Below are 19,136 nucleotides of genomic sequence, written 5' to 3' on the forward strand. Positions count from 1 at the left end.
TTTTTTCTTTTTTTAAGAAAAAAAAAAAGTGACTTTTTAGCAAAGCTGATTTAGACTTTACATGAACCTATCTATATGGGATTTTCAAATATATTTATTCAACAAATATTGCTTGCCAGCTGTATACTTGGCAGTAGGAATGGGCAGAAAACCAAGAAATTGTGATCTTGTCCTTTAGGAGCTTACAATTAATTTCATTGTGGAAAGGTATAAGTAGAAAGTAATAAAAGTGTAATTGAGGTAGAGATGAATTGATAAAAGGTACAGATTAAGATCACATTGGGAGGGAAGATCAGAACAGGCATCATGGAAGACTAGGTCCGGACATTGAGAATCAGATTTGAACAGATGGAGAAGGGGGCAAATGATACCCTGTGTGAAAATAACAAAATCAGCAGTTCTTTAAATAGTTGGTGGAGTTGGCGGAGGGGCGCTTTGGGATAGAGTAGATATTGGCACTTAGCAATCCTGAGCATAGAAAGATGATGAAAATGTACAAAAGAGCTAATTGGAAACATGTACAAGATTAGATAATAGAAGTGAGAACAAATGGATATAAATAGGTGATGAGAGGAACAGGTGAAGAGGGCTTTAATAACCTTTCTTAAAATGGTCTTTATGCAGGTAATAATAGAAAATGCCTATGCAGCATTTATCATGTACTGGGCAAGGTTGTAAGTACTTGAAATAAATTATCTCTTAATCCACACAACTGTTCCATGTGGTAGATACTATTTATAGCACCATTTAACAGATGAGGAAAGAGAGGGAGATGAAGTAGTGTTGGCCCAAGGTCACCTGGCTGGTAATTTGTGAAGCCTAGATTCAAATCCAGGCAGTCATGTCTATAGTCAGTGCTCTTAACCCCCTAATGACTGCTGACATGCAATCTGGTCTTTGTTGAAATTGTTGATTTTGAAGTTGCGACACACACTGAACACTTAATTATGTAAGTTCTCAGTTTTATTCTCCTAGATTGCTATTTTTAGAAGAAACACGTAAATCTGACTGCAACAGGTGTTTATTGAACACCTGCTATGTGCCAGGAACTGTGCTAGGCTCTTGGCATACAGCAGTAAAGGGGGAGGTAACATAGTTTGACCTCAGGAGTGGATCCTAAAAGAATGATGTCTACTTAATATTTCAGATGCTGTTGCCACCTAACCACCCCAAATCTCAGTTGCTTAAAATAATCATTCTTATTCATGCCTCTGCAGATTGGCTGACATCAGCTTGTGTGGGTGACTGCTTCAAGCTGGGTCTCTGGCTGGGCTTTACCACCTGCTATGAGTTGTGTTTCCACCTGCTCCATCTATGTTCATCCTTGGGCCTGGGCTAAAATACAAAAGTTATACAGAAGTTTCCACACTGATGGTAGAAGCATAAGAAGGCAAGCCCAACCACACAAGTATGGTTTGTGCCTTCTGCGTGCATCACATCTGCCAGCACTCCACTGGCCATAACAAATCATGTGGCCAGCCCCTACCTCAGTGGGATGGGGCAGTATTCTCTGCCATTTTGGGGAGGATAGTTTGGGTTCCATTTCCACAGTCAGGCCAAAATGATGTCAACCGATTTGTGCTGTTTTCAGCTTTTCCATGGGTATGCTTGGTAGCCTTTCCTTTATTCCTGTTCCTTCCCTTTTTGTGGTACCCTTAGAGTGTGAGTAGTCCAGATATAAAACTGGGCAGCAAACATGTGTTTTGAGTTGGAAAGTTCTTGCTTGGCAGTGCTGCTGATTGGTTGGTTGTTGGATCTGCTCTTTTCCAAAGGTAGAAAACCGACCTCTTCCCTACCTCAGTCTCCAGAAGAATGTAGCACCGGGCCCCTCTCTGGTGTGTTGCTGTGTTCATCCCTTTCAAAGTACAACCTAATCTGAAACAAGATAGGAAAGTTTGGCTAGTGACTACTTTTAAGACAAAAAATGCTGATATCTAGTGCTCTCCATTCTAGATCAGTTCTCTATCATCTCTCCATCTCCAGCACTTAAAAAATGTCTCCATCTCTCTGCTTCATTCCTCTTTTTGTGTTACTTTTCATTTCCTTGTGGTTGTCTCATTCCCCTTTCCCGTATGACTCTTATCTGTCTACTCTCTTAATTAGAATTGAAATACAGGTTGAAATATTTCTGTAATTTGAAACTAATTTTTTAAAACATTTTAGGATCAAGGGAACATGCAGGTTTGTTATATAAGTTAACTGCATGCCGCAGGGGGTTAGTGTACAGATAATTTCATCACCCAGGTAATAGGTAGTTTTTTGAACATCTTACTCTTGCCACCTTTCACCCTCAAGTAGGCCCTAGTGTCTGTTCCCCTCTTTGTGTCCATGTGTTTTCATTGAAAAAAAATAGTAATTTAATCTTATATTTCTATCTCTTTACCCTTCTTTAAGGAAAACTAAATTTTCATCTTTTTTTTTAATCCCTTCATGGAAGCCAACATAAATTTTCATCTTTAAAGCCCAAATGGTCGAAAAGCTTTTGCTAAATGATGTCAGTGAAAATGGCAAGAGTAATGAGCTCCGAAAATTAGCTTCTTCATAAGAGCCGTGATAAAACTGGCAAAATTTCTCAGAATTGACTGTTACAGAAGTCTGAAAATCAAAGGCTGTCAGCAACCTCAAGAGCATTTAATTTAAGAAAAACTACTAAATCTACCTAAGGACAACAGTCTTGGTCATGTTTTAACTTGGATTCGTCACCTTTTTCGCTGTCCAGCTGTAGAAGCCCTGAAAACTAACAGCCCACATTCCTGTTGCAGCCTAGCAGCCACCAGAAGGAACAAAACAAAGCTAGAGCTCTTTCAAAACCTCATTCTCAATTATTTGACCAATGCACTTAACAACAGAGTATCAAAGTATGTGAGGCAAAAACCGGTAGAACTGCAATGAGAAATAGATGAATCCACTCTCATAGTTGGAGACTTCAACACCCCCTTTATCACTAATGGACAGAACTAGCAGGCAGAAAATCAACAAGGACATTGTTGTACTTAACACCATCAACCAGCTGGATCTAGTGAACATTGAGACCAGCCTGGCCAACATGGCAAAACCCCCTCTCTACTAAAAATACAAAACTTAGCCAGGTGTGGTGGCGGGCGCCTGTAATCCCAGCTACTTGGGAGGCTGAAGCAGGAGAATCACTTGAACCTGGGAGGCGGAGGTTTCAGTGAACTGAGATCGCACCATTGCACTCTAGCCTGGGCAACAAGAGTGATACTCTGTCTCAAAAAAAAAAAGTTCTAAAATCAATCATGTATGTGTTCACTTTAGGAAACTAGAGAAAGAAAAGCAAATCCAAAGCAAGCAGAAGACAAGAATTAAGAGTAGAAATCAATGATATTGAAGAAGAAGTATTTCAGTAGAGAAACTCAACAAAACCAAAAGTTTTTTTTTTTGTTTTTTTTTTTTTGTTTTTTTTAAGATTAATAACATCAGTAAAACTCTAGCCAAGCTAAGGGGGGAAAAAAAAGGACACAACTAATATCAGAAATGAGAAGCGACTTCAATAAAGAGCCCATAGACGTTTAAAGGATAATAAAGGAATATCATGAACAACTTCATGCCAACAAATTTGATAACCTAGATGGACCTTAAAAGACAATTTGCCAAAACGTACACAAGAAGAAATAGGCCTATATCTGAATGGACCTATATCTATTAGGGAAACTGAATCAATAATAACCTTCCAAAACAGAAAGCACCAGACCCAGATGGATTCACTGGTGAATTCTACTGAACACGCAGGGTGAAATTATACCAATTCTCTACAGTGTTTTCCAGAGATAGAAGCAGAAAGAATATATCCTAACTCAGTCAAGGAGGCCAGCATTACTTCAATTTCAAAACCAAAGATTATAAAAAGACTGTAGGCCAGGCGCAGTGGCTCACGCCTGTAATTGCAGCACTTTGGGAAGCCAAGGCAGGCGGATCACCTGAGGTCAGGAGTTCGAGACCGGCCATGACCAACATGGAGAAACCCTGTTTTTACTACTAATAAAAATTAGCTGGGCATGGCGGTGCATGCCTGTAATCCAGCTACTTGGGAGGCTGAGGCATGAGAATCACTTGAACCTGGGAGGTGGAGGTTTCAGTGAGCCAAGATCACACCATTGCACTCCAGCGTGGACAACAAGAGTGAAACTCCGTCTCAAAAAAAAAAAAAAACAAAAACAAAAAACTGTAAGCCAATATTTCTCATGAACATAGATGCAGTAATTCTCAGCAAATCAAAATACTAACAAGATACAACACAATCATGAAAATAATTCTCAGTAAACTAGGAAAACATGGGAACTTCCTCAACTGGATAAAGAGCATCTATAAAAAAAAAATAATAATAATAATAAAAAAGCTCCAACCTGGGCAATATGATGAAACCCTGTCTCTACAAAAAATACAAAAATTAGTCAGGCATGGTGGCACACAACTGTAGTTCCAGCTGCTCAGGTGGGTGAGGTGGAAGGATTGCTTGAGCACAGGCAGTCAAGCTACAATGAGCCATGATCATGCCACTGCACTCTAAGGAGCAAAACATGGATGGCCCCCTTCACCACTGCTTTTCAGCATCATACTGGAAGTTTTAGCTAATGCAGTAAGACAAGAAAAGGAAATAAAAAGTATGCAGGTTAGAAGGGAAGAAGTAAAACGTTTTCACAAATGACACGACCATTTATGTAGAAAATCAGAATGAATTTTAAAAGCTGGAACTAATAAGTAATTATACCAGTATTGCAAGATACAAGGTTCATATACAAAAATCAATTACTTTCTCATATGCCAGCAGTGAACAGAGAATGACATTTAAAACACAATACTGTTTATATTTGTACCCAACATACAAACTACATAGGTATAAAACTTGTAAAAATGTATAAGGTCTATAGGAAGAAAACTCCAAAACTCTATTGGAAGAAATCAAAGAAAAAATAAATGCAGAGATAGTACATTCATGAATAAAAAGACTCTATTATTAAGATGTCAGTTCTTGCCAACTTTATAGATTCAGTGCAATCTCAGTTAAAATCCCAGCAAGTTATTCTATAGGTATCAACAAACTGATTTTAAAGTTTAAATGGAGAGGCAAAAGCCAAGAATAGCCAACATGATATTGAAGGAGACAAATAAAATCGGAGGACTTACACTACACAATGTACACTACCCATACTATAAAACTACAGTAATCAAGACAGTGTGGTATTGGTCAAAGAATGGACAGATCAGTGGAACAGATAGAGAACCCAGAAATAGATCCACATGAATATAGTTAACTGATCTTTGACAAAGGAGCAAAGGCAATGTGACGGAGTGAAGACAGTATTTTCAACAAATGGTGCTGGAACAAGACAACTACAAGCAAAAAGTGAAACTAGACACAGATCTTACATCCTTCCCAAGAATTAACAAAATGGATCACAGACCTAAATGTAAAATGCAAAACTATAAAACTCTTAGGAGAAAATCTACCTGACCTTGGGTTTGGCAATGACTTTTTAGATATAACACCAAAGGCACCACCCATGGAAAAAAAAAATGATAAGCTAGACTTCATTACAATTTTAAAATTTCTGCTCTGTGAGACACTGTCACAGAATGAAAAGGCAAGCCATAGACTGGGAGGAAAAAATTGTAAAAGACGGAAAAAGAAATATTATCCAAAATATACAAAGAACCCTTAAAACTCACAAATAAGAACACAACCAACTTTTAAAATTGGACCAAAAACCTTAACAGGCATCTCACCAAAGAAGATACAGATGGCAAACAAGCATATGAAAAAATGTTCCACATATCTCATCAGGGAAACAAAATGAGATACCACAACACACTAATTAGAATGGTGGAAATTCAGAACACTGACAACACAAATGCTAGTGTGGATGTGGAGGAGCTCTTCTTTTTCTTTTTCTTTCTTTTTTTTTTTTTTTATTTGAGACAGAGTCTGGCTCTGTTGCCCAGTCTGAAGTGCAGTGGCATGATCTCATCCCACTGCAGTCTCCACCTCCTGGGTTTAAGCAATTCTCCCGCCTCAGCCTCCTGAGTAGCTGGGATTACAGGTGTGTGCCACCACGCCTGGCTAATTTTTGTATTTTTAGTAGAGACAGGGTTTCACCATGTTGGCCAGGCTGGTCTCAAATTCCTGACCTCAAGTGATCTGTCCCCCTCAGCCTTCCAAAGTGCTGGGATTACAGACATGACCCACCATGCCCGCTTGGAGGAACTCATTCATTACTGGTGGGAATGCAAAATGGCTCAGCCACTTTGGAAAACATTTTGGTAGTTTCTTACAAAACTAAACACACTTAAACCATATGATCCAGCAATCCTACTCCTGGGAATTTAATACGGCATGCTGGAAAAGGCAAAACTATGGGGACAGTGAAAAGATCAGTGGTTGCCAGGGGATATGAGGGAGGAAAGGAATAGGCAAAGAACAGAGGATTTTTAGAAGAGCAAAGTTACTCTGTATGATACTTTAAACAAAACCACCTGTAAACGTACCACTAAGAGATCGTAAACACAGAAGTTGGTTTTATATTTTCCAAATCTACAACTATGAATATGTCATTTTTAAATGGAGTCATATGTCCAGTTTGTAACTTTTTTACTTGCTGTAAATTTCTATGTCAACACATTGTGTATAAATATAAACACAATAAATATGATCCTTGGTGGCTTCTTAGTGTTCAATCGTAAGATATTGAATATGCAGGCTATTATGTTTTAATATGGATTCAAATGAAATGAAAAGCAGAGGGTTCCGAAACAAGGCTAGACCTGCGTCTGGAGTCGAATCCGACGTGGAAAAGGTCAGTTTTCCTGAGTTGTAATTCCCTTCATGAGTAGCAATGGATGCAGACAAAACCACATGAACAGCAGCTAAGGTAAAGCACCTTTCCGTATGGCTGGGATAGTATTGCCATGAGTGGGAGGCAAGAAGGAGGGAGTACATGGGCTCTTGGAGCCAGTTGGTCCCAGCAGGAATTCTGGCTCTGCCACTTCCTGGCTGGGGGACCCTGGCCAAATCTCCTAATTTCTCCCCACCACAGTTTTCTTGTCTGTGAAATGAGGACAATAGTACCTCCCTCATGGGGTTGTGGTGGGAATTAAATGAAGAAATATATGGGAAGTGCCTGACACCTAAGCGTCCAGTAAGTGTTAGCTTTTCTTATTCTTGCTTATATTTTCCACTGGGTTTATGGGAAGAATTAAATGAAATAATAAACAGTCTAGAATCTGAACACTGTCATTTTTTGGCTGTGTGACCTTTGGGCAAATAATTTAACCTCCCTGAGCCTCAGATGTCCTATCCATGAAATGATAGGACAGTCATCAGTAGGATGACCTATCATAGGATAATAGGAAAGTCATCCTACTGATCTCACAGGACTGTTGGAGAGTGAAGGGAAGACTGCATATGAAGGACCTGGCACACTGCCTAGTATGTGGGACACACTCCTGAAAGGCATCTTAGAAAAGAGGGATTTGCTGCTGTGACATTGGGTTCCCTAATCTACATGGTCATCTTAGAGTGAATAGAAGTAAAGTTAATGATAAGGAAATGAATAAAAAATTGAAATATCAACTCTGTTAGTCTGGGTCCTCCAAAAAGCAGATGTCAAGATAGTTTTAAACATGCAAGAATTTTACTGGAGAAAGTGCCTGTGTAAAAGGAAATAGAGATGATGGAGCCAGGGTTGGCTGGGAAGCTGTCAAACAACAATGCAAGTCTAACCCCAGTGAAGGAGATCAAGATCAAAGGTTGAGTGGGAACATCCTACCTGCCAGGTGTGTCTAATGAACATTTGGCAAAAGACTTGGGAGTCTTTGAACCAAAGTGAGCCACTGACCTAGAGTACCCCCCTTCCCAGGCATGGGTCTGCCTTGTTATCCCCCCAACCACTCAGTCATGGATGAGAAGTCATGTGTGAAAGCATGACCTTCATTACAAGCACAGCAATGGATTTCAAACTACACCAGAAACCCTAGGTCATTATGCTTCCTAGAGTAGAAGGTGTGTGAGATACACCAATTTTGAGTTAGGATTCTTGGGCCCATGGAACCCTGGAGATGCTCAACCTTTGCAAACTTGATTCAAGCATTTACTGAGAATGTACTAGGTCCTGGGAGCGTTACTCAGCACCAGCCCCAGCCCTAATGGAGTTTACAACCTGATGGGGAACTGGACATGGGGACAGATACATATAGGCCCCTGTGTTCAGTGGGAGGCAGCAGGGCTGTGTGGTCAAATTTGTGGACTTTTGAGGCAGACAGGACAACCTGTGTGATTTTTGGCAAGTTACATAACCTCTTGAGTTTTCATCAACTCTGTCAGATGTGGATGGGAAGACTCCGTGGTTCTGGTATAAATTAAATGAGTTGATTCCCAAAAGTATTCTGCAGAAAGAGAGTAACATAGGAAGTACTCAATAAGCTATTCTAGAGGAATGCGTTGAATACAGATTGGAGAGCAGTTCATTTTCCCAGAAGAGTCAGGGCAAACTAAAGGGATAAGGTAGCATTGAAGGTGTGCCTTTCCTGGGAGGACTGAGCTCAGTTCCTCAAAGTGTCAAGCAGCCTTGCTATTGGGCAGGGCAGCTTCCTCTCTGTATTGTTAGGGGATCTTGGATTAAAGGGGTTTGACTCACTCTGAATATCTGGTTTAAAAAATAAATCAGTCTGAAGTTTGGGCAAGATAAAAGTGGGCTACATGTACAAAGGCTATACCCAAGTGCCTGGCAAGATTGCCTTGGTACTAATTTCCATGGCACCCAAACATTCCATTGTTCCTGTGGTGCAGTATGGCGTCACTCAATTAACAGATGCTGGAAAGTGATATCCTCTCACTAACCAGGTAATAGCCCTCAGGGGGCTGAAACACATGTTCCACGCAGAAGAGGGCTTTGTTAGCTGTGCCATCTGTAACGTGTTCATAGGACGCTGTGGACAGGAGCACCAGTGTAACTTGTATTCTCTCTCTGAAATTCCCTCCATTTTCTTTTTCTTTTTTTTTTTTTTTTTAGATGGAGTCTCACTCTGTCACCTCAGGCTGGAGTGCAGTGGCACAATCTTGGCTCAATGCAATCTCCACCTCCCCGGTTCAAGCGATTCTCCTGCCTCAGCCTCTCGAGGAGCTGGGATTACAGGTGCGCACCACCACGCCCAGCTAACTTTTGTATTTTTAGTGGAAACAGGTTTTCGTCATGTTGGCCAGGCTGGTCTCCAACTCATGACCTCAGGTGATCTGCCCACCTCAGCCTCCCAAAGTGCTGGGATTACAGGCATGAGCTACCACGCCTGGCCCCCTCCAGCTGTTTTGTCAACCTGTTGATCTTGGGTTTCTGGTACTCTGTGTGTGTGTGTGTGTGTGTGTGTGTGTGTGTGTGTGTTGCTTGAAGACTTTTATATTGTTTGCAAGATTCATGCCTAGAGAAACTGACAAAGATTCCTGTGGAAGGTGCTCTTGAACAGTCCATTACTCACCCACAGGCACAATCTTCTGAACCCACAGCAAAAAAGCAGCTGGGACCATCCCCAACCAAGAAGGGTACTTACCTGGAACATGGAAAGGCTACTTACTTGCATAGTGCTTGTAATGTGCCTTATCATTGCTGTAATAATTACATGATGTTATGACAATAAATAACCTAATTAGCTCATTAATTTCCCATGTGCAAACTGCCTATGTTCAAAACCTAGCTCACATACCGTTCTGGGGGGATTGGGCCGCTTGATCAGCTTCTCTGTGTCTCAGTTTCGTCATCTGTAAAATAGGGTTAATAAAGATATCTATCTTACAGAGTTATTGGAAAGATTAAAGGAGCTACTATGCCTGCTAAGCACTCAATAAATAAAAACTGACATCAGTACAGCAGCCTACTTTGAGGTAGATTTTAAATAGTCACAAATTCTTTTACACTCCTCCCACTGATGAGTGGGCTCTGTGTTTCCTCTCCTTGAATCTCGGAGGGTTCTGTAGCAACTTTACTGATAGAATATGGCAGAAGTGCCACTGTGCCTGTTTCTGGCCACAGCTTTAAGAAATTGGCAGCTTCCTCTTCCTGTCTTTTATAATACCCTCTCTGGGAAACCTGAGATGGCTCGTTAGAAGTCTGACTATCCTCAGACAAGTATGCTGAAAGACCACATGGAGAGGCCCAGAGGAGCCTTCCAGCTGCCCTGTCAATGTGCCAGGGATCTGAGTGGAGAAACTACCCTGGAAGTGGGTTCTCCATCCCCTACCCCTCCAGCCAGAAAGAGGTGGGCTGCATAATTGAGTCCTTCCCAAATTCATGAGCAAAATAAAATGGATGTTCAAGCCATTAAGTTTCATAGTTGAAACTTAAACTAAGTGGAACTTAGTGAAACTTAAGCTAGTGGAACTTAATTAAATGAAGTGAGACTTATGTACTTAGCAATAGATAATCACAACACTGACTAAGAAAATCTGAACACATTAAACAAATGAATGAGTTGGGAGGGAGTGGATAGCCTCCGACCTGGAGGGAGAGAATTCATATTACAAATTGAGTCTTTGTTTTTGTCTTATAAAATATTCTATGTTGGATATACAAATGCACTAGGAATAAATGCTCAGTGCTGCAAAGTAAAACCAGCACTCAGGCAAAAGTTTTCTCAGCAAGGCAATTTACTTCTGCAGAAGGGTGCCACTCAAGTCAATCAAGATTGCAAGAGCACAAAGAACAAAGGACACCAGCGGTTTCTATATCCTTAATACAATCCCTACCTCTGTGTCCCTCCCCCATGGGCTGGGGTTGGACCAAACAATCTGAGCTGACCCGACTGACTACTTGCGAATATTTTTCTAAATATGGAAGAGAAGGGGATGTAAGGTACAGTGGTGAAGCGTGTGAGACATGCTGTTTTGGGGAACAATGGGTGCAGGTAACCAAGGGAACAGATGTGAGGTATTGATTAGAACTGACAGGAAGGGGGTAGGCTGTTTTACAATAACTAGGGGCAAGGAGGAACAGGAAAGTTGAGATTTGAAAACAGAGGACAAGGAAGTTAGCAGGCTAAATCTTTAAAGAGAAACTCAGAGAAATTAATTGTATCTGACATCTATAGTAATAACAAAGTAGGCTGGGTGCAGTGGCTCATGCCTGTAATCCCAGCACTTTGGGAGGCCAAGGCGGGCAGATCACTTGATGTCAGGAGTTTTAGACCAGCCTGGCCAACATGGTGAAACCTTGTCTCTACTAAAAATACAAAAATTAGCCAGGCATGGTAGCGAAGCCTGTAATCCCAGCTACATGGGAGGCTGAGGCAGGAGAATTGCTTGAAACCGGGAGGCAGAGGTTGCAGTGAGCCAAAATTGTGCCACTGCATTCCAGCCTGGGCAACAGAGTGAGACTCTGTCTCAAAAACAAAACAAAGTCAAAACAACAAAGAATTCTCTGTCCTACATGAACACAGTTTAGTTTCTTATTTACTATTAGAAAAAGCATAATTTAAAATTAGAAAATAATGAGAGTCTCCAAGGACATTTGAGCTGAAATTATAATGTAGCCTCCTTTTTTACAGAGAGGACCTTAGGCCTTGAGAGGCACAGGTACATGGCTGAGGTCACGCAACAATTTAAAAGCCCTGGTCTCTGGGCTCCCAAGCCAGCACATCAAAATCTGTGTTTATTTTTTCACTTCTTATTTTTTATGTAAATTTGTAGGAATAAATCTGTTTTGTGACATATGTCCATTTTACTATTTAATATACACTGCACCAAGGAAAGATCTGAAACAATTTTCAGGGCCAGTGGAACACAAGGGCCACATTTTGTGGTATTGATTGCAAAACAATGAAATTCTTCACCCTTTTCAGATTCATTTATAAATGCCAAAATACTGGCTTTTATTATAAGAATCTTTATATTCCATCAACCTAATAATTTTCCTTACATACGTCAAACTCCCAGCATGATTCAACCCCCAATATGCAGCAATTTAGATGAAAAGCACATTATAATTCAGAGGACACAGCCTTCTTTGTTCTTCTAATAGTTACTAAACAATTTGGATTGCAACCATTCTTTGAAGATGTGCATGTTACTGAAAACAAAGCCTTTCTGTTGTGCATGAATGTAGGGGTTTTTCCTCCTGTGACTTTGACGTGTCTCACAGTCTTTTAAAAAAGGTCAGGCACAGTGGCTCACACCTGTAATCCCAACACTTTGGGAGGCCGAGGTAGGCAGATCACTGAGGTCGGGAGTTTGAGACCAGTGTGACCAACATGGAGAAACTCCATCTCTACTAAAAATACAAAATTAGCCAGGTGTGGTCGTGCATGCCTGTAATCCCAGTTACTCGGGAGGCTGAGGCAGGAGAATCGCTTGAACCTGGGAAGTGGAGGTTGTGGCGAGCCAAGATCATGCCATTTACTCCAGCTTGGGCAACAAGAGCAAAATTCCATCTAAAAAAAAAAAAAAAAAAAAAAAAAAAATTAGCCAAGTGTGGTGGCAGATGCCTATAATCCCAGTTATTCAGGAGGCTGAGGCGGGAGAATCATTTGAACCTGAGAGGCAGAGGGTGAAGTGAGCCAAGATCGCCACAGAGCGAGATGTCATCTCAAAAACAAAAAAATGGATGCAGGACTATATTAGAAAATGTTAAGCTTAACATGAATAATTCCAAATAAATTTTTTGGTTTTTGTCCCTTAAACTGCTGTTATAGATTGTTTAATTGTTATTTTTTCCCTTAAATTACTATTTATTACGTTCCCCTCAGTGAGTCCTCATGGCTTGGACACGAGGTGACTGGAGGAGGAGATGAAGCATCTGAAAACCTGTCATCAGTCAGAAGAATCATTTTAAATGACCATGTTATTCCCCTGCCTAATCCTCTGCAATGCTGCCTGCCCACATAAACCCTAACTCTGCCCCCAGCCTGCAGAGCCTGCAGAATCAGCCACTGCCCCCTCCCCTGACTTCATGCTTCTTCCCTCCCCTTCACTTGCCCCAGTGCCCAATGTTGCCTTACTGGCCTTTTACATTTTTAAACTTGTTAGTTCTTCAAATATTGTGGTAGCCATCTGGAAAAATAAAATGTGCACAAATATCCTTTAGCAATTTGTTTTGGGGGGTATGTGTGTATTTAAATCCTGTGTTTACATGAACACTAGGTGATAATAAGCTCTCTCTAAAGGTGACAGTCTTGGCTGGGCGCGACGGCTCATGCCTGTAATCCCAGCACTTTGGGAGGCTGAAGCAGGCGGATCACTTGAGATTCAGCCTGGCCAATATGGCGAAACCCTGTCTCTATTTTTAAAAAATCAATTTTAAAAAACAGTAACAGTCTTCTGCGACTTTGCATCCTCCACAGTTTCTAGCACTGTATTTTACACGGAACTAATGCTTAATTTTCACACATGATTTTTTGAGAGTTGCAAGACATCCATAGTTGGATCAACAATTTTTAAAGAATTAGAACACCCCCAAAGTTATACCTTATCTTACAAATCACATTATACATCATCATATCTTTAATTATGAAAGAATCACTTTAGACCCTTAGAGTTCTTCCAGATCACTGGTAGGAATTTCACCCATTACATTCCAGTACTTCGAGAAAATGTAAATGTAATTGCCTTTAGTCAAACAAAACACAAATAATATATTTGGATGATGAATAAGTCACCCAGAAAGGGTTGAAAATGAGCATGATGCGGAGAGAAAACATTTCTGGGTTGGCGATGTGGAAGCACTGGCTGTGCACTGGTCCGGGATGGGAATTCCAGGCTTGCCCTATGTTGCTGGGATTCTGTTTAGTCTCGGGCAAGGACTTCCCTTCCAGGCCTTAGTTCCTTCTTCTGTAAAATGGACACACTTGCCTGTTTCAGAGGACTAAGGTGATGATTAAGACCCGTGCACCCGCTTTGGTATGCACCACATTAGACAGTGGGCTCACACTTGATTAGGATCAGAATCACCTGGAAGGCTTGCTAAACACAGATTGATGGGCCCTACTCCCAGAGAGTCCAATTAAGGTGATCTGGGGTGGAACCCAGGAATTTGCATTTCCAACAATTTCCCAGGTGCTACTGGTGCTGCTGCCTGGGGCCCACCTTTTGAGAGCTCCTGGTCTGTACCATACCAGGCTGTTGGATAACTCTGTGTGGGGTGGGTTAGACAAAATTCTGGGGGCAGAAGATTTTCATGGCCACTATCAGAATACCTCCTCTAGAACTTCCGATTTCAAAGCAACCAAGTTCTGTTCAGCATGGACCCTTCTTTTTGTTGTTCTGCCTCTGAGAACATCTCCCTGCTGCATTTTGCTATTCAAAACCAGAAGAAAAGAGAGTAGATGTAGATGAATTCTGGCTTTGTGAAACCCAACAAATAATGGCCACTAATAGAAATATATATATATATATATATATATAGTGGGAGAGATACCTGATTAGGAGCAGTCAGCATAGCTGGGAGATTGAGTGTTGGATGAATTTTAACTTTGATGTGGGAGATTAAGGCGCTGGTAGCAAGATTATCGTATTTATCTATTGCTGTATGACAAATTACCTCAAAACCTAGAATTTTAAAACAACACACATTTATATTTTACAGTTTCTGAGACTTAGGAAATCAAGAGTGACTTCATGGGGTGGTTCTGGCTCAGGGTCTCTCATGAGGCTACAGTCGTTTCCCAGGGCAGTTGTCATCTGGAAGCTTGACTGCGGCTGGAGGATCCACTTCCAACACGGCTCACTCATGCAACTAGCTGGTGGCTGTTCCTTGCCAAATGGGCCTGTCCATTGGGATCCTTGAGAGATGGCAACTGACTTTCCCCAGAGGGAGGGACCCAAGATAGCAAGTGAGCAACCAAGATAGAAGCTGCAGTATCTTTTTTTTTTTTGGAGATGGAGTGTCTCTCTGTTGCCCAGACTGGAGGGCAGTGGTGTGATCTCAGCGATCTCAGCTCACTGCAACCTCTGCCTCCCGGGTTCAAGCGATTCTTCTGCCTCAGCTTCCCAAGTAGCTGCGACTACAGGCATGTGCCACCACGCCCGGCTAATTTTTGTATTTTTAGTAGAGACGGGGTTTCACCACATTGGCCAGGCTGGTCGTGAACTCCTGACCTTGTGATCCGCCAGCCTCGGCCTCCCAAAGCGCTGGGATTATAGGCGTAAGCCACCGTGCGCGGCCTGCAGTATCTTTTATAACCCAATTTCAGAAGTAACATGCCATCGTATCTGCCATGTTTTACTGGCTACACAAAACGACCCCAGAAAAATGTGGGAAGTGTTACATAACCGGTCCCAGCAGGTGGGGAGCACTGGGGGCTGATCTTGAGACTAGCTACCAAGGTTATGTTCATGAAGAAGCTTCTCTCTCCCCTAACTCCTCTATTTCTTCTCAAATGAACTGGTTTATGAGCTTGCAGAATGTTCTGGAAGAACCATGCCAGGGCTGCATTTGTCTTCCCTGCATGCTCTACCCCTCTCCATTCTGTTTTGTGACCCCCAACACTGACTTCTAGATAGCACCAACCAGATTATCTTGTCCTCTGCTTTCCTGTTGGGTCCAGCCAGGGGTAAGTCGCAGCAGGAGTCCGGAGCAGAGAAGAGAGAGGAGACAGGATATGGATCGCCCGGGTCTCCACCTGTCACACCACTACGGTCTGGCTGTGTCTCTCACAGCCCCTGCTCCCGCCAGGCTGCTCTCTCCATAAGCTTCCCTCTCCCGCTTCTGGTAACCACTTCAGCCCTTCACACCTTCAGGCCTGGGGCGCTCATAGCTCCTGCTCTCACTAGCCCCTGGGTAGTGCATTATCCTTTCCGGGTTCCCCTACATCCTGCCCACACCTGTGTAAATCACTCTGTTCTTAAGCTCTCCTCAACTAATCAAGATTTGCTGTCTCCCTCCTGCCATGGCCCCGACGACAGCAATACCTGATTGAATCACGGTGAAATTTCTGCTCAGAGGAAAAAAATCTCGTGGACATTTACTCTTTTGGACCGACTATATCCCGCTCCCTTTCCCCTGGTAACGCTGTCCCAGTGTTCCCTGCGAAACAGCCCCCACCCCTCAATCCATGAATTTCAGGTCAGAGCTAAATGTATCATCCCTCACCCTGACGGTGGCCATGTAACTCAGTGCTGGCCAATCAGAATATCACAGCCCTGGCCAGGTGCGGTGGCTCACGCCTGTAATTCCAGCACTTTGGGAGGCCGACGTGGGCAGATCACAAGGTCAGGAGATCGAGACCATCCTGGCTAACGCGGTGAAACCCTGTCTCTATAAAAATACAAAAAATTCGCCAGGCTTGTTGGCACGTGCCTGTAATCCCAGCTACTGGGGAGGCTGAGGCAGGAGAATTCCTTGAACCAGGGAGGTGGAGGTTGCAATGAGCAGAGATCGCGCCACTGCACTCCAGCCTGGGCGTCAGAGTGAGCCTCCATCTCAAAAAAAAAAAAAAAAGAAAGAAAGAAAAAAAAAAGTATCACAGCCCTCTGGCCAATCATTGAGTCAGGAGGGCACGTGCCCTAAGCAAGAGCCCGGCTTGTTCAGCCCTGAGACTTTTATTAGGGACTTCTTCTCTGGAGTTGCTGAAAGACAGTCTAGAACTGTCATGGCCATTGTCGCAACTACATGGAGAGTCTGTCTGTGGGCGAAAATGATAAAGAAGAGTGCGGAGTAGAGTGTCATACTGTGTCCAGAGACATCATTTGAGCCCCTGGATTCAGCAATGCCTTAAGAGAATTTATTCTTAGACTCCCCAGTTATGAGTTAGTCAATTCTCTTTTTTTTTTTTTGCTCAAAGAAAAAGAAAAAGATGAGGAGAAGGAGAAGGAAAATGAGAAGAAAAGTTATCTATGAAAAAATTATATATGCATGATGTCTAGAGTTCAGATATTGGGAATTTCATTTTTAATGGTGCAGCTGTTATTTAGATTTTGTTTTACTTCAGTACTAAACACAAAAATCAAAAAAACTTTCCAAATGGAAATAATGTTTTGTTGTTTTTGCAAAGACAAAAGATGAATAGGGCACTGGCTCCGGTCTTAGAGGGTGGGTCTCCGTGGAGTCACTATAAAGAAGATGCAAATCCAAGACTCAGCACATGTTTGCATGTGAGCAATTCATTAATATCTCTCTGTTAATTTTCTCCATCTGCAAAATAGCTGTAGCAAACCTTCTTTAGGGCTCATGGAGGTTAAGGGAGACCATTTATGTGCATCCAGCACAGAGCCGTCACTCACTGCTAGGTGGCTACTCTCGCCATGGCTCACGTTCCAGCAGAGAGAACTCAGATAAATAGTTCAATGAGAAAGGGCTCTGGGAACTGGGAATGGGAAACACCAGTTCAATAAGGGGAAGAGTCACAAGCTGTGATGAGAGAGTAGACCTTGAAGGATGGATGCGTGTTCATCAGAAGACGTCATATCAAGCAGACAACAGTACAGGTCCCAGATTGTGCTCAGAACACTGGAGGAGCTTAAAGAAGTAGCTGTGGCTGGACCAGAGACCCAGGTTCACAGTAAGGGACATCATGTGAGCTCAGAGGTCAGGCGGAGCTGAGGCTGTGGAGAATGTGAACTTCGGCCTGAGGAACAGGAACTGTTGGGAGGTGAGAAACAGGAGAGCTGTGATTTGGATTGAGCAGAGTGGTAGCCCATCTCCAGATGGTACCCAATGAGATTCACCTCTGAGCATCTAATACCCTCTGTCTCTTTCCACAGAGAGCAGGGCTGACCTGTGTAACTCAATAAGATGGTGCCAAATGTTGCAGTGTGACTTCTGAGACTAGATCATGGAAGACATCATGGCTCCACCTGTGCTCTCTTGGATCACTTGCTTCAGGGGAAGCCAGGGGCCACATCGTGAGGACACTCAGCTATCCCTATGGAAAGGCCCATGTGGTGAGGAACTGAGACCTTCTGCTAGCAGCCAGCACCAACTTGCCAGAATGGGCCATTTTGCAAGTGATCTGATCCTCTGTATTTGTTTCCTAGGTCTGCCATATGGAAGTACCCTGAACTGGGTGGCTTCAAACAACGGAAACATATTGTCTCATAGTTGTGGAAGCTGGAAATCCAAAATCAAGGTGTTGGCAGAGCCATGCTGCTTCTGAAACCTGCAGGGGTTGGTTGTGTGTGTGGGGTCGTTTCTTGCCTCTTGTAACTTCTGGTGTTTGTTGGCAAACAATTTCTGGTGTGCCTTGTCTGGTAGAGGCATCCCTGAGACCTCTGCTCCTGTTGTCACGTGTGTGTGTGTCTTCTCCTCTTCTGACAAGGACATGTCATATTGGATTAAGGGCCCACCTACTCTAGTGTGACCTCATCTTAACTTATATCTTCATCACATCCTCAAAGACCCTATTTCCAAATAAGGCCACCTTCTGAGCTACTAGGGGTTAGGATCACAACGTATCTTTTTAGGGGAAAACACTATTCAACTAATAATATTCTCCAAATCCAGTGAGGCCTTCAACCAGCTGCAGCCTTGGCTGACATCTTGACTGTAGCCTCATGAGAGACCCATTTTCCTGCCCCACAAAACTGGGTGAATTAACAATGTCCATGCTTGTTTTAAGCCATTAAGTTTTGGGGCAGTTTGTTCTGTGGGAATAGGTAACTAACATTCAAAGGGGGGTTAGGGAGTGAAAGACTGAAGCCAGCAGACCAGGACCTTTCTCTGGCCTGAGAAGCAACACGGCCCCCCAAGCAGTCCTACTCACAGATCTTCAGGCCACATCAGCTCTTGTCTCAAATCTAGGCCTTTGTGCACAATACATTTCATACTTTTATGCCTTTCTATGTTGTCCTATATAAACCCACTTTGTTGAGAAATTCTTCTTTGAGTGGTCATTTCACTTGAGCAGTTCCGGGTTTCACTGAGAATCGGAGCGGCTAACTCACCGCCGGTCCTCTCTGAGCAGATCTGCTGTGCTGGGACACCTCCGGGTGCCTCCTCCTGGTTCAATACGCCATGGCTGGGGGTTGGAGGCTCAGATACCAAGCAGGGCCACCTGTGGGGAAAAGTGGCCTAGGTGGGTTTCCCTCAGCAGGGGCTCCGAACAGGCCTCTGTCTTGGGAGCGGACGTGGTGGACTCTGGGACTTGGCAGTCTGTGAGGAGGCGTGGTTTTTTCCTCTCTAAGAACAGGGCTTTTAAATCCAGTG

The 19,136-nt window shown here is 42.8% G+C and overlaps 1 long non-coding RNA gene across 1 annotated transcript; it reads right to left on the reverse strand.

Annotated features, from left to right (window-relative positions):
* Positions 1 to 78: 78 nt before the first annotated feature.
* On the reverse strand, positions 79 to 9,768 carry LOC123571672 (uncharacterized). The gene is made up of 2 exons (XR_006695885.3): positions 9,712 to 9,768; positions 79 to 1,875 (listed from the first exon to the last, which is right to left on the reverse strand). It is a non-coding gene; the product is annotated as an uncharacterized lncRNA (long non-coding RNA).
* Between the last annotated feature and the right edge of the window lie 9,368 nt (positions 9,769 to 19,136).

Source organism: Macaca fascicularis, chromosome 2 (genome assembly GCF_037993035.2).
Source record: "Macaca fascicularis isolate 582-1 chromosome 2, T2T-MFA8v1.1".
NCBI lineage: Eukaryota > Metazoa > Chordata > Mammalia > Primates > Cercopithecidae > Macaca > Macaca fascicularis.